This window comes from Triticum dicoccoides, chromosome 6A, assembly GCF_002162155.2.
Source record: "Triticum dicoccoides isolate Atlit2015 ecotype Zavitan chromosome 6A, WEW_v2.0, whole genome shotgun sequence".
NCBI classification, from domain to species: Eukaryota; Viridiplantae; Streptophyta; class Magnoliopsida; order Poales; family Poaceae; genus Triticum; species Triticum dicoccoides.
This window is the reverse complement of record NC_041390.1, coordinates 394,486,503-394,503,440: the sequence shown is the minus strand read 5'-3', so window position 1 is coordinate 394,503,440 and position 16,938 is coordinate 394,486,503.

The following is a 16,938-nucleotide window of genomic DNA, read 5'->3' as shown; positions in this document are numbered from 1 at the left end:
GGAGCAATCCAAGACTTGTCTATTGGCAAGATTCGTCCAACGGATATGAAGGAGAGTACCTCGCCCGTCCAAGTGGAAGCTTCTACCTCACGACAAGGTGAACCAAGAGTTGATACAGAAGCATCCACGAGTGGGACACACCAAGATGAAGAAAACGAGGAAGTGCACCAAGACGAACATCAACAACCTCCTTCTCCACCACGACAAGAGAACGACAACGCTAACAATGAAGAAGGCCAAGAAGAAGAACAAGATGAAGAAGATGTTCAACCAAGACCCAAGCAAAAGCTTTCACGAGTTCGAGCAAGAATTGCTAAAGATCACCCAGTGGAGCAAATCTACAATGATATCCAAACCGGGAGAATCACTCGCTCTAAAACTCGTTTGGCTAACTTTTGTGAACATTACTCATTCATCTCTAGCATTGAACCTATGAAGGTTGAAGAAGCATTGGAGGATCTGGACTGGACAAATTCTATGCATGAAGAGCTACACAACTTTGAGAGAAATCAAGTGTGGACATTGGTCGAGAAGCCCAACAACAACCACAACATCATCGGTACCAAATGGGTGTTTCACAACAAGCAAGATGAAGATGGACAAGTGGTTCGCAACAAAGCACGTCTTGTCGCCCAAGGCTACACACAAGTCGAAGGTTTGGACTATGGTGAGACATATGCTCCCGTTGCTAGACTTGAGTCCATTCGCATCTTACTTGCTTATGCTAATCACCATGATATCACTTTGTACCAAATGGACATTAAAAGTGCTTTTCTAAATGGTGAAATTGAGGAGGAAGTTTATGTTAAGAAACCTCCCGGATTTGTCAATCCTAAGAAACCTAATCATGTCTACAAACTTCACAAAGCCCTTTATGGTCTTAAACAAGCTCCTAGAGCATGGTATAAATGCTTGACCAAGTTCCTTATTGAAAAAGGCTTTGAAATTGGAAAAATAGATTCTACTCTTTTTACTAAAAGGGTTAATGGAGAACTGTTTGTATGCCAAATTTATGTCGATGATATTATATTTGGATCAACTAACCCTCCTTTTAGTGAAAAGTTTGGGAAGCTAATGTCGGAGAAGTTTGAGATGTCTATGATGAGTGAACTCAAATTCTTTCTTGGTTTGCAAATCAAGCAAACTAAGGAAGGCACCTTTGTCTCTCAAACGAAGTACACCAAGGACTTATTCAAGAATTTCAATATGCAAGAATGCAAAGGTATGACTACACCCATGCCTACTAGTGGACATCTTGATTTGACCAAAGATGGTGAACCGGTTGATCAAAAAGTTTACCGCTCTATGATTGGTTCATTGTTATATGTATGTGCTTCATGTCCCGATATCATGATAAGTGTGTGCATGTGTGCACGATATCAAGCTGCTCCTAAGGAATGTCATCTTAAGGCCGTGAAGAGGATAGTGAGATACTTAACACATACACCAAATTTTGGCATTTGGTATCCAAAGAGGGCTTCCTTTGATCTTGTTGGCTACTCCGACTCGGACTATATCGGTGACAAGGTTGATAGAAAGTCCACTTCGGGTACTTGTCAATTCCTTGGTAGATCTCTTGTGTCTTGGTATTCCAAGAAACAAAACTTGGTATCCTTATCCACCGCCGAAGCGGAATACATTGCCGCTGGTTCATGTTGTGCTCAATTACTTTGGATGACCCAAACTCTTAAAGATTATGGGATATATGTGAAACATGTTCCATTACTTTGTGACAATGAAAGTTCTATCAAGATTGCTCACAATCCCGTGCAACACTCTCAAACTAAGCATATTGAAGTTCGTCATCATTTCATTCGAGATCACGTTGCTAAGGGTGACATAAACCTTAAGCATGTTCGCACCAATAATCAATTAGCGGATATATTCACTAAACCACTTGATGAGAAAGTGTTTTGCAGGTTAAGAGGTGAATTGAACATCATTGATGCTTCAAACTTGGAGTAGGAACTCCATTGGATACATGCAAGACTTGAGCTTACGACTAATCACTTGATATTTCTCCTATGATGATTATCTTATGTCTTGAAAATTTGCATCTTGCATGTTATCTAACCCTTGTAGATACTTGGATGAATCTAATTCTATGAGATTGCAACTCACTCACATCTTGATCAATCTCTACATCACCAAGTCTCTACACAATGGTGGTTGATGACAAGGAAGCACGAAACCTTTCAAACATATCCTTTGACAAATTCTATGTTGAGTTTCATGATTGTCATGTTGGATACACAAGTGCTCTTCCTTGCAAAAACTAACCCATGTAGGTAGATGAACTCAAAATCCAAAGGGTGCTCCCAACTCTTGATGGGCTACATCAACCTTGAGCAACCCACACAAGTTCAACTACATGATCAAGATCAACACCGCCACCCAAGGTATGTTATTCCATCTTAGAGTAGCTTTACTCCAAGTCATGAGTCAAAGCAACTCGATAAGATGTGAATACATCAAGATACTTAAACGAAAAATGGTAACCCCATTTTGAGCTTAAACGATGAGTACGACCTATGATCAAGTGATCTCACTTGACTCCTAAGTCAATATACTCTAACATAGGTGACTTTGTCACCGCCCAACTCTAGATGAAGTTCTCTTGTGTTATTTTATGTGTTCTTGCATTTGTCTCATGCATATTTGTTTCCCCTTTCAAAAAAACTTCATCTAGATCTTTTAGTTTCTTTTCTTTGCTTTTTGTTCTGCATTTTCTGCATCCAATTCATTGCAAATCTTTGTGAGATCTTATTTGTCCAGTGAGCTGAGGTGACAAGTGTTTTTCTCTGTGATGAACTCGGTTCCACCGGTTTCATGTCTCCGGTCTAGCCGAAGATTTTCAGAGCAACTGAAGCATACAACTCGGTGACACCGATTTCACTACAGGAAAAACATTTTGCCATTTATTCCTGCTTTATTCTTGATCCAGCTCCACTCAATGAATCTTGTCCTCTGCAAGCATCACATTTACCTTAATACTTTGTACTGTGATTCAAGGACCGAAACCATTCACAACAAATTCTAGAAGACCCTTCTTGGAAATTGATGTCAAAGGGGGAGAGAGAGAGATCACATGAAAGCTTAATCATATCTCTAGGGGGAGAGATCTCTAGGGGGAGGGAATACTCCAGGAAAGAGTAATCTTCAAGGATCCTAGATGCTTGATGTTCAAGAGGAGAGATGCCACATGTCTTCTTGGGGGAAAGACATGTTCATATGTGCTTATTTGCATTAGCTCTGTTCATTTGTTTCTTTGAGCTCTGTTTTTCTGTTCCCTATCTTCTCCCAGTATCCCATGCTAGATTCAGGGGGAGCAAGACATCCATGGGAAAGAAATCTATTAAATTCATTGCATATCTTTCTCTTTGGGAACATGTCAATATCTATCGTGGTACTCTGTACTCACTCTACATGTCATCCTAGTCTTGGTATTCTTGTGGTTTCTTTTGTTTGCTCTAGCTAGTGGGTTCATCTGTGTTATCTAACCTTGTCTACGCGGGCTCATCCCATCCTAGCCAACTCAAGACCACAAGGTAAGTATATGCATCATAGTCATGTCTATGAGAAATTCTTACTGATGTACATACTGTTTGCAAGAAGGACTCATGGGCATGAAGGTACATTTCCCATATTCATATCTTTTGCCCTGATGCATATAGCCAAGATACATGTAACACATTGCTACTCTGTCATGGTTATGCTCTCACATGCTTCTATATTCCATATTCACATGATTGCATACATGTAGTGGGAGCCTATGCTTGTTACATGTCTTTCCAAAGCTTTACTTGCTATTCTCTATATCTTTATCTAAAGCTTTGATGTATGTTGCCATAAATTACCAAAAAGGGGGAGATTGAAAGCACAAGTGCTCCCTGGGTGATTTTGATAATTAATGACAACATATCTCTTGTTGGACTAATACTTTTACCTAGTATGTTTCAGACAAGTTCAACAAATTAAGTGGCATGGACTAAAGGATGTGGAACCCCTTCAAGATGCTAAGGACAAAGGATTAGCTCAAGCTTCAAGATCAAGACTCTACATTTTCTATTTTAGTGATCCAAGATCACATTGAGTCTATAGGAAAAGTCAATACTATCTAGAGGGGATGAGGTTTTGCGTAATGGCTTGCTTGCTCAAAGTGCTTAGTGATATGCTCCAAAACCCTCAACTACCTTACCCACATCCACATATGACCTAAACCAAAAGTCAAACTCGGCCCCACCGATTCTTCTATCCGGCGCCACTGAGTTCAGATGTCATAGCCACTGCCACAAACCCTAGGCAAATCAGTTTCACCGATAGGGATCTCGGTCTCACTGAGATGGGATTGTAATATCTCTGTGTATGTCCATTATCAAAACCGGTCCCACCGAGATTGAGCAATCGGTACTACCGAGATTACAATGCAAACTTTCTGGTTAGCTTATTACCAAAATCGGTCGCACCGAGTTTGTGTAATCGGTCTCACCAAGTTTGCCTGACCAACTCTCTGGTTAGCTTATTACCAAAATCGATCCCACCGAGTTTGTGTAATCGATCTCACGAGATTACGTTATGCCCTAACCCTAATCATATCGGTCCTACCGAGTTGCATCTCAGTCCCATCGAAAATCCTAACAGTCACTAGGTTTGCTAAATCGGTCCGACCGAGTTTCTCAATTCGGTCTCACCGATATTGGTAAATTGTGTGTAACGGTTAGTTTTTGTGTGGAGGCTATATATACCCCTCCACCCACTCTTCATTCGTGGAGAGAGCCATCAGAACATACCTACACTTCCAATACACATTTTCTGAGAGAGAACCACCTACTCATGTGTTGAGGCCAAGATATTCCATTCCCACCATATGAATCTTGATCTCTAGCCTTCCCCAAGTTGCTTTCCACACAAATATTCTTTCCACCAAATCCAAATCCCGTGAGAGAGAGTTGAGTGTTGGGGAGACTATCATTTGAAGCACAAGAGCAAGGAGTTCATCATCAACACACCATTTGTTACTTCTTGGAGATTGGTGTCTCCTAGATTGGCTAGGTGTCACTTGGGAGCCTCCGACAAGATTGTGGAGTTGAACCAAGGAGTTTGTAAGGGCAAGGAGATCGCCTACTTCGTGAAGATCTACCGCTAGTGAGGCAAGTCCTTCGTGGGCGATGGCCATGATGGGATAGACAAGGTTGCTTCTTCGTGGACCCTCTGTGGGTGGAGCCCTCCGTGGACTCGCGCAACCGTTACCCTTCGTGGGTTGAAGTCTCCATCAACGTGGATGTACGATAGCACCACCTATCGGAACCACGACAAAAACATCCGTGTCTCCAATTGCATTTGAATTCTCCAAACCCTTCCCCTTACACTATTGCAAGTTGCATGCTTTACTTTCCGCTGCTCATATACTCTTTGCATGCTTGCTTGATATGTATTGTGTTTGTTAAACTTGTGCCAAAACTCCACTTCAACTTAAAGAAATTAAAAACTGCAACTTTTGGTACTTAGTGTCTAATCACCCCCCCCCCTCTAGACACCTCTTCTCGATCCTTTCAAGACCCATGGCGGTGATGCGCGCGAGCGGCCAGCGGCTGTGTCACATGGTCCACGACGCTGCTACCTCTTGAGCACTGCGTTGGTTTTCCCTTGAAGAGGATAGGGTGATGCAACAAAGTAGCGTAAGTATTTCCCTTAGTTTTTGAGAACCAAGGTATCAATCCAGTAGGAGGCCACACGCAAGTCCCTCGTACCTACACAAACAAATAAGAACCTCGCAACCAACGCGATAAAGGGGTTGTCAATCCCTTCACGGTCACTTACGAGAGTGAGATCTGATAGAGATGATAAGATAATATTTTTGGTATTTTTATGATAAAGATTAAAAGTAAAGATTGCAAAATAAACGGTAATAGAAATAGCTTGTTGATGGAAGATTAATATAATGGAGAATAGTCCCAGGGCCATAGGTTTCACTAGTGGCTTCTCTCAAGATAGCATAAGTATTACGGTGGGTGAACAAATTACTGCCGAGCAATTGATAGAAAGGCGAATAATTATGAGAATATCTAGGCATGATCATGTATATAGGCATCATGTCCGTGACAAGTAGACCAACTCCTGCCTGCATCTACTACTATTACTCCAGACATCGACCGCTATCCAGCATGCATCTAGAGTATTAAGTTCATAAGAACAGAGTAACGCATTAGGTAAGATGACATGATGTAGAGGGATAAACTCAAGCAATATGATATAAACCCCATCCTTTTATCCTCGATGGCAACAATACAATACGTGTCGTTTCCCTTTCTATCACTGGGATCGAGCACCGCAAGATTGAACCCAAAGCTAAGCACTTCTCCCATTGCAAGAAAGATAAATCTAGTAGGCCAAACCAAACTGATAATTCAAAGAGACTTGCAAAGATAACCAATCATAAATAAAGATTTTAGAGAAGAATCAAATATTGTTCATAGATAGACTTGATCATAAACCCATAATTCATCGGATCTCGACAAACACACCGCCAAAAAAAAGTTACATCAAATAGATCTCCAAGAAGATCGAGGAGAACTTTCTATTGAGATTCAAAGAGAGAGAGAGAAGAAGCCATCTAGCTAATAACTATGGACCCAAAGGTCTGAAGTAAACTACTCACACATCATCGGAGGGGCCAAGGAGTTGATGTAGAGGCCCTCCGTGATCGATGCCCCCTCCGGCGGAGCTCCGGAAAAGGCCCCAAGATGGGATCTCTTGGGTACAGAAGGTTGCCGCAGTGGAAATAGGGTTTCGTGGTGCTCCTGGACGTTTTCAGGGTATATGAGTATATATAGGAGGAAGAAGTAGGTCGGTTGAGCCACGAGGGGGAGGGCGCGCCCCCTGCCTCATGGACTCCTCATTGATTGCTTGACGTCCACTCCAAGTCCCCTGGATCACGTTTGTTCCAAAAATAACTCTCCCGAAGGTTTTATTCCGTTTGATATTCCTTCTCTGTGAAACACTAAAATAGGCAAAAAACAACAATTTGCACTGAGCCTTGGGTTACTAGGTTAGTCCCAAAAATAATATAAAAGTGTAAAATAAAGCCCATTAACATCCAAGACTGATAATATAATAGCATGGAACAATCAAAAATTATAGATACATTGGAGACGTATCAGACGCCCGGCAGGCACCGAGGATCGTCTCCAAACGGTGTTGGCGACCGGCTGGTGGATGGCCGCTGTTGACACCAACTAAGACTCTCGGTTGGACCAGATGATCGTTGCCACCACCAACAAGTTCACCGTCCTCAAGAAGCTCGTGGACGACTGATACGTCTCCAACGTATCTATAATTTTTGATTGCTCCATGCTATATTATCTACTGTTTTGGACTATATTGGGCTTTATTTTCCACTTTTATATTATTTTTGGGACTAACCGATTAACCGGAGGCCCAGCCCAGAATTGCTGTTTTTGCCTATTTCAGTGTTTCGAAGAAACGGAATATCAAACGGAGTCCAAACGGAATGAAACCTTTGGGAACGTGATTTTCTCACCGAGCGTGATGCAGGAGACTTGGACCCTACGCCAAGGCATCAGAGAGGCAGTCACGAGGGTGGGCCCCCCCTAGGGCGTGCCCCCTGCCTCGTGGGCCCCTCGGAGCTCCACCGACGTACTCCTTCCTCCTATATATACATACGTACCCCCAAACGACCAGATACGGATCCAAAAACCTAATTCCACCACCGCAACTTTCTGTATCCACGAGATCCCATCTTGGGGTCTGTTCCGGAGCTCCGCCGGAAGAGGGCCGTCATCATGGAGGGCTTCTACATCATCATAGCCTCACCGATGAAGTGTGAGTAGTTTACCTTAGACCTTCGGGTCCATAGTTAGTAGCTAGATGGCTTCTTCTCTCCTTTTGGATCTCAATACAAAGTTCTCCCCCTCTCTTGTGGAGATCTATTCGATGTAATCTTCTTTTTGTGGTGTGTTTGTTGAGACCGATGAATTGTGGGTTTATGATCAAGTCTATCTATGAATAATATTTGAATCTTCTCTGAATTCTTTTATGTATGATTGGTTATCTTTGCAAGTCTCTTCGAATTATCCATTTGGTTTGGCCAACTAGATTGGTAGTTCTTGCCATGGGAGAAGTGCTTAACTTTGGGTTCGATCTTGCGGTGTCCTTTCCCGGTGACAGAAGGGGCAGCAAGGCACGTATTTCATCGTTGCCATCGAGGATAACAAGATGGGCTTTATTTCATATTGCATGAATTTATCTCTCTACATCATGTCAGCTTGCTTAAGGCATTACTCTGTTTTTAACTTAATACTCTAGATGCATGCTGGATAGCGGTCGATGAGTGGAGTAATAGTAGTAGATGCAGAATCGTTTCGGTCTACTTGTCACGGACGTGATGCCTATATACATGATCATGCCTAGATATTCTCATAACTATGCTCAATTCTGTCAATTGCTCAACAGTAATTTGTTCACCCACTATAGAATACTTATGCTCTTGAGAGAAGCCACTAGTGAAACCTATGGCCCCCGGGTCTATTCTCATCATATCAATCTCCATCACTTTAATCTTGCTTTGCTTTTAACTTTGCCTTTACTTTTTTACTTTGCATCTTTATACCAAAAATACCAAAAATATTATATCTATCAGATCTCACTCTCTTAAGTGACCGTGAAGGGATTGACAACCCCTAATCGAGTTGGTTGCGAGTAGCTATCGTTTTGTGCAGGTACGAGGGACTTGAGCGTGGCCTCCTACTGGATTGATACCTTGGTTCTCAAAAACTGAGGGAAATACTTACGCTACTCTGCTGCATCATCCCTTCCTCTTCGGGGAAAACCAACGCAAGCTCAAGACGTAGCAACGACATCGTCGTACTCCTCCAGCCCGCGCGCCCGGGCTCCTCATTGCCTGCCACCCTAATCGGCCTCCATGGTCGGAACCTCTTTCAAGCAATGGTGGCCCTGCGACTGCCCGCCGATGCCACAAAGAATGTCCACCTGGAGGTCGCGCTCGCTGCTACCTCTTGAGCACTGCGTTGGTTTTCCCTAGAAGAGGAAAGGGTGATGCAGCAAAGTAGCGTAAGTATTTCCCTCAGTTTTTGAGAACCAAGGTATCAATACAGTAGGAGACTACACGCAAGTCCCTCATACCTACATAAACAAATAAGAACCTCGCAACCAATGCGATAAAGGGGTTGTCAATCCATTCACGGTCACTTACGAGAGTGAGATCGGCTAGAGCTAATAATAATAAGATAAATATTTTTGGTATTTTTATGATATAGATAGGAAAATAAAGATTGCAAAATAAAATAGATTGGAAACTTATATGATAAAAGATAGACCCGGGGGCCATAGGTTTCATTAGTGGCTTCTCTCAAAATAGAATAAGTATTACGGTGGGTGAACAAATTACTGTCGAGCAATTGATAGAAAAGTGCATAATTATGAGAATATCTAGGCATGATCATGTATATAGGCATCACGTCTGCGACAAGTAGACCAAAACGATTCTGCATCTACTACTATTACTCCACACATCAACCGCTATCCAGCATGCATCTAGAGTATTAAGTTCATAAGAACAGAGTAATGCATCAGGCAAGATGACATGATGTAGAGGGATAAACTCAAGCAATATGATATAAACCCCATCTTTTTATCCTCGATGGCAACAATACAATACGTGCCTTGTTGCCTCTGCTGTCCTAGGAAAGGACACCGCAAGATTGAACCAAAAGCTAAGCACTTCTCCCATTGCAAGAAAGATCAATCTAGTAGGCCAAACCAAACTGATAATTCGAAGAGACTTGCAAAGATAACCAATCATACATAAAATATTTCAGAGAAGAATCAAATATTGTTCATAGATAAACTTGATCATAAACCCACAATTCATCGGATCTCGACAAACACACCGCAAAAAGAGTTACATCAAATAGATCTCCAAGAAGATCGAGGAGAACATTGTATTGAGATCCAAAGAGAGAGAAGAAGCCATCTAGCTAATAACTATGGACCCGAAGGTCTGTGGTAAAATACTCACACATCATCGGAGAGGCTATGGTGTTGATGTAGAAGCCCTCCGTGATTGATTCCCCCTTCGGCGGAGCTCCGGAAAAGGCCCCAAGATGGGATCTCTTGGGTACAGAAGGTTGCGATGGTGGAAATAGGGTTTCGTGGTGCTCCTGGATGTTTTCAGGGTATATGGATATATATAGGAGGAAGAAGTAGGTCGGTGGAGCTGCGAGGGGCCCATGAGGGTTGGGGGCGCGCCTAGGGGGCAGGCGCGCCTCCCTGCCTCGTGGCCACCTCGTTTCTTTCTTGACATCCACTCCAAGTTCCCTGGATGACGTTTGTTCCAAAAATAACTCTCCCAAAGGTTTTAGTCCGTTTGGATTCCGTTTGATATTCCTTTTCTGCGAAACACTGAAATATGCAAAAAATAGCAATTTGCACTGGGCCTTGGGTTAGTAGGTTAGTCCCAAAAATAATATAAAAGTGTATAAATAAGCCCATTAACATCCAAAATAGATAATTAATAGCATGGAGCAATCAAAAACTATAGATACACCGGAGACGTATCAAGCATCCCCAGGCTTAATTCCTGCTCGTCCTCGAGTAGGTAAATGATAAAAACAGAATTTTTCATGGGGAATGCTACCTAGCATGATTCTCAATGTAATTTTCTTTATTGTGGCATGAATGTTCAGATCTGAAAGATTCAAGACAAAAGTTTAATATTGACATAAAAATAATAATACTTCAAGCATACTAACTAAGCAATCATGTCTTCTCAAAATAACATGGCAAAAGAAAGTTCATCCATACAAAATCATATAGTTTGTTCATGCTCCATTTCCATCACACAAGAATGTTGTCATCATGCACAACCCCGATGACAAGCCAAGCAATTGTTTCATACTTTAGTAATGCCAAAAAAAATTCAACTTTCACACAATACATGAGCGTGAGCCATGGATATAGCACTATGGGTGGAATAGAATATGATGATGGGGGTTATGTGGAGAATACAAAAAGGGAGAAAGTCTCACATCGACGCGGCTAATCAACGGGCAAGGGAGATGCCCATCAATTGATGTCAATGCAAAGGGGTAGGGATTGCCATGCAACGGATGCACTAGAGCTATAAATGTATGAAAGCTCAACAAAAGAAACTAAGTGGGCGTGCATCCAACTTGCTTGCTCACGAAGACCTAGGGCATTTGAGGAAGCCCATTGTTGGAATATACAAGCCAAGTTCTATAATGAAAAATTCCCACTAGTATATGAAAGTGACAAAACAAGAGACTCTCTATCATAAAGATCATGGTGCTAATTTGAAGCACAAGTGTGGAAAAAGAGGATAGTAGTATTGTCCCTTTTTTTGTGGCCTTTTTTGGCCTTTCTCGTTTTTTTATTCGGGACAATTCTCTATTAATGATGATCATCACACTTCTATTTATTTACAACTCAATGATTACAACTCGATACTAGAACAAAATATGACTCTATATGAATGCCTCCGGCGGTGTACCGGGAGGGGCAATGAATCAAGAGTGACATGTATGATAAGTTATGCATGGTGGCTTTGCCACAAATATGATGTCCACTACATGATCATGCAAAGCAATATGGCAATGATGAAGCGTGTCATGAATGAAACGGTGGAAAGTTGCATGACAATATATCTCGGAATGGCTATGGAAATGCCATAATAGGTAGGTATGGTGGCTGTTTTGAGGAAGATATAAGGAGGTCTATGTGTGATAAAGCGTATCATATCACGGGGTTTGGATGCACCGGCGAAGTTTGCACCAACTCTCAAGGTGAGAAAGGGCAATGCACGGTACCGAAGAGGCTAGCAATGATGGAAAGGTGAGAGTGCATATAATCCATGGACTCAACATTAGTCATAAAGAACTCACATACTTATTGCAAAAATCTACAAGTCATCAAAAACCAAGCATTACGCGCATGCTCCTCGGGGGATAGATTGGTAGGAAAAGACCATCGCTCGTCCCCAACCGCCACTCATAAGGAAGACAATCAAATAACACCTCATGTTTCAAATTTGTTACACAACGGTTACCATACGTTCATGCTACGGGACTTGCAATCTTCAACACAAATATTTCTCAAATTCACAACTACTCAACTAGCACACTCTAATATCACCATCTTTATATCTCGAAACAATTATCAAGTATCAAACTTCTCATAGTATTCAATGCACTCTCTATGATAGTTTTTATTATACCCATCTTGGATGCCTATCATATTAGGACTAATTTCATAACCAAAGCAAATTACCATGCTGTTCTAAAGGACTCTCAAAATAATATAAGTGAAGCATGATAGATCAATAATTTCTATAAAATAAAACCACCACCGTGCTCTAAAAGATATAAGTGAAGCACTAGAGCAAAATTATCTAGCTCAAAAGATATAAGTGAAGCACATAGAGTATTCTAATAAATTCCAATTCATGTATATCTCTCCCAAAAGGTGTGTACAGAAAGGATTATTGTGGTAAACTAAAAGGCAAAGACTCAAATCATACAAGACGCTTCAAGCAAAACACATATCATGTGGTGAATAAAAATATAGCCTCAAGTAAAGTTACCGATGGAAGAAGACGAAAGAGGGGATGCCTTCCGGGGCATCCCCAAGCTTAGGCTTTTGGTTGTCCTTTAATTTTACCTTGGGGTGCCTTGGGCATCCCCAAGCTGAGGCTCTTGCCACTCCTTATTTCATAATCCATCAAATCTTTACCCAAAATTTGAAAACTTCACAACACAAAACTCAACAGAAAATCTCACGAGCTCCATTAGTATAAGAAAACAAACCACCACTTAAGGTACTGTAATGAACTCATTATTTATTTATATTAGTGTTAAACGTACTATATTCCAACTTCTCTATGGTTCATACCCTCCGATACTAGCCATAGATGCATCAAAATAAGCAAACAACACACGAAAAATAGAATCTGTCAAAAACAAAACAGTCTGTAGTAATCTGTAGGTTTTGAATACTTTTGTAACCCCAAAAAATTCTGAAATAAATTGCTGGATGTGAGTGATTTGTCTATTAATCATCTGTAAAAAGAATCAACCTAATCGCACACTCCAGTGAAAATGGCAACAAATCTCATGAGCGCTAAAGTTTCTGTTTTTTACAGCAAGATCGCTAAAACTTCCCCCAAGTCTTCCCAAAGGTTCTATTTGGCACAAACACTAATTAAAAGCATAAAACCACATCTAAACAGAGTCTAGATGAATTATTTATTACTAAACAGAACCGAAAAGCAAGAAACAAAAATAAAATTGGGTTGCCTCCCAACAAGCGCTATCGTTTAACGCCCCTAGCTAGGCATAGAAGCAAGAATAGATCTAGGTATTATCATCTTTGGTATGCAATCCATAAGTGGCTCTCATAATAGATTCATAAGGTAATTTGATTTTCTTTCTAGGAAAGTGTTCCATGCCCTTCCTTAATGGAAATTGGAATCTAATATTCCCTTCTTTCATATCAATAATTGCACCAATCGTTCTAAGGAAAGGTCTAGCAAGAATAATAGGACATGAAGGATTGCAATCAATATCAAGAACAATGAAATCTACGGGCACATAATTCCTATTTGAAACAATAAGAACATCATTAATCCTTCCCATAGGTTTCTTAATGGTGGAATTCGCGAGATGCAAATTTAAAGAACAATCATTAAATTCACGGGAACCTAACACATCACACAAAGTTTTTGGAATCATGGAAACGCTAGCACCCAAATCACATAAAGCATAGCATTCATGATCTTTAATTTTAATTTTAATAGTAGGTTCCCACTCATCATGAAGTTTTCTAGGAATAGAAACTTCTAATTCAAGCTTTTCTTCATAAGATTGCATTAAAGCATCAACGATATGTTTGGTAAAAGCTTTATTTTGACTATAAGCATGCAGAGAATTTAGCACAGATTGAAACAAGGAAATACAATCTATCATAGAGCAATTATCATAATTAAATTCCTTGAAATCCAAAATAGTGGGTTCATTGCTACATAAAGTTTTGAGCTCTCCAATCCCACTTTTACCAATTTTTGCATCAAGATCTAAAAACTCTGAATCATTGGGACACCTTTTAACTAAAGTTGACTCATCTCTAGTCCCATCATTATCAAGATTCATATTGCAAAACAAAGATTTAATAGGAGACACATCAATCACTTTTAGATCTCCATCCTTATTATCACCAAAACAAGAAGAACACACTTTTATAAAGCAACCTTTTTAGCACGCATCCTAGCGGTTCTTTCTTTGCACTCATGAATGGAAATTCTCATGGCTTTGAGAGACTCATTGATATCATGCTTAGGTGGAATAGATCTAAGTTTCAAAGAATCAACATCAATAGAAATTCTATCCACGTTCCTAGCCAACTCATCAATCTTAGACAATTTTTCTTCAATCAAAGCATTGAAACTCTTTTGCAAACTAATAAATTCTTTAATATTAGATTCAAAATCAGAGGGCATCTTATTATTATTCCCATAAGAATTGTTGTAGGAATTACCATAATTGTTAGAGGAATTACTAGGATATGGCCTAGGATTAAAGTTTCCTCTATAAGCGTTTTTACCAAAATTGTTCCTACCAACAAAATTCACATCCATAGATTCATTACTATTCTCTATCAAAGTAGACAAAGTCATATCATTAGGATCAGAAGAAACACTCTTATTAGCAAATAATTTCATAAGTTCATCCATCTTTCCACTCAAAACATTAATTTCTTCTATAGCATGAACCTTTTTACTAGTAGATCTTTCGGTGTGCCATTGAGAATAATTAACCATAATATTATCTAGGAGTTTGGTAGCTTCTCCTAAAGTGATTTCCATAAAAGTGCCTCCCGCGACCGAATCTAAAAGATTTCTAGAAGCAAAATTCAATCCAGCATAAAAAATTTGTATGATCATCCATAAATTCAAACCATGAGTAAGGCAATTGCGAATCATTAATTTCATGCTCTCCCAAGATTGTGCAACATTCTCATGATCTAGTTTCTTAAAGATCATAATATCGTTTCTAAGAGAGATGATCTTAGCGGGAGGAAAATACTTAGAGATAAAAGCATCTTTGCACTTGTTCCAAGAATCAATACTATTTTTAGGCAAAGACAAAAACCAGGTTTTAGCATGATCTCTAAGCGAAAACGGGAATAGCTTCAATTTAACAATATCATTATCCACATCTTTCTTCTTTTGCATATCACACAAATCAATAAAGTTGTTTAGATGGGTAGCGGCATCTTCACTAGGAAGGCCAGAAAACAGATCTTTCATGACAAGATTTAGCAAAACAGTATTAATCTCACAAGATTCAGCATCGGTAAGAGGAGCAACCAGAGTGCTAATAAAATCATTATTGTTGGTATTGGAAAAATCATAAAATTTAGTATTATCTTGAGCCATCGTGACAATCAATCCAACACACAAGCACACAAGAAGCGAGCTAAAAAGAGGCGAACGGAAAAAGAGGGCGAATAAAACGGCAAGGGTGAAGTGGGGGAGAGGAAAACGAGAGGCAAATGGCAAATAATGTAATGCGAGGGATAAGAGTTTGTGATGGGTCCTTGGTATGTCTTGACTTGTGCATAGATCTCCCCGGCAACGGCGCCAGAAATCCTTCTTGCTACCTCTTGAGCACTGTGTTGGTTTTCCCTTGAAGAGGAAAGGGTGATGCAATAAAGTAGCATAAGTATTTCCCTTAGTTTTTGAAAACCAAGGTATCAATACAGTAGGAGACTACACGCAAGTCCCTCATACCTACACAAACAAATAAGAACCTTGCAACCAACACGATAAAAGGGGTTGTCAATCCCTTCACGGTCACTTACGAGAGTGAGATCGGCTAGACATAATAATAATAAGATAAATATTTTTGGTATTTTTATGATATAGATAGGAAAATAAAGATTGCAAAATAAAATAGATTGGAAAATTATATGATAAAAGATAGACCCGAGGGCCATAGGTTTCACTAGTGGCTTCTCTCAAAATAGCATAAGTATTACGGTGGGTGAACAAATTAGTGTCGAGCAATTGATAGAAAAGTGCATAATTATGAGAATATCTAGGCATGATCATGTATATAGGCATCATGTCCGCGATAAGTAGACCGAAACGATTCTGCATCTACTACTATTACTCCACACATCGACCACTATCCAGAATGCATCTAGAGTATTAAGTTCATAAGAACAGAGTAACGCATTAGGCAAGATGACATGATGTAGAGGGATAAACTCAAGAAATATGATATAAACCCCATATTTTTATCCTCGATGGCAACAATACAATGTGTGCCTTGCTGCCCCTGCTGTCACTGGGAAAGGACACCACAAGATTGAACCCAAAGCTAAGCACTGCTCCCATTGCAAGACAGATCAATCTAGTAGGCCAAACCAAACTGATAATTCGAAGAGACTTGCAAAGATAACCAATCATACATAAAAGATTTCAGAGAAGAATCAAATATTGTTCATAGATAAACTTGATCATAAACCCACAATTCATCGAATCTCGAGAAACACACCGCAAAAAGAGTTACATCAAATAGATCTTCAAGAAGATCGAGGAGAACATTGTATTGAGATCCAAAGAGAGAGAAGAAGCCATCTAGCTAATAACTATGAACCCGAAGGTCTGTGGTAAACTACTCACACATCATCGGAGAGGCTATGGTGTTGATGTAGAAGCCCTCCGTGATCGATTCCCCCTCCGGCGGAGCTCCGAAAAAGGCCCCAAGATGGGATCTCTTGGGTACAGAAGGTTGCGGCGGTGGAAATAGGGTTTCGTGGTGCTCCTGGATGTTTTCAGGGTATATGGATATATATAGGAGGAAGAAGTAGGTTGGTGGAGCT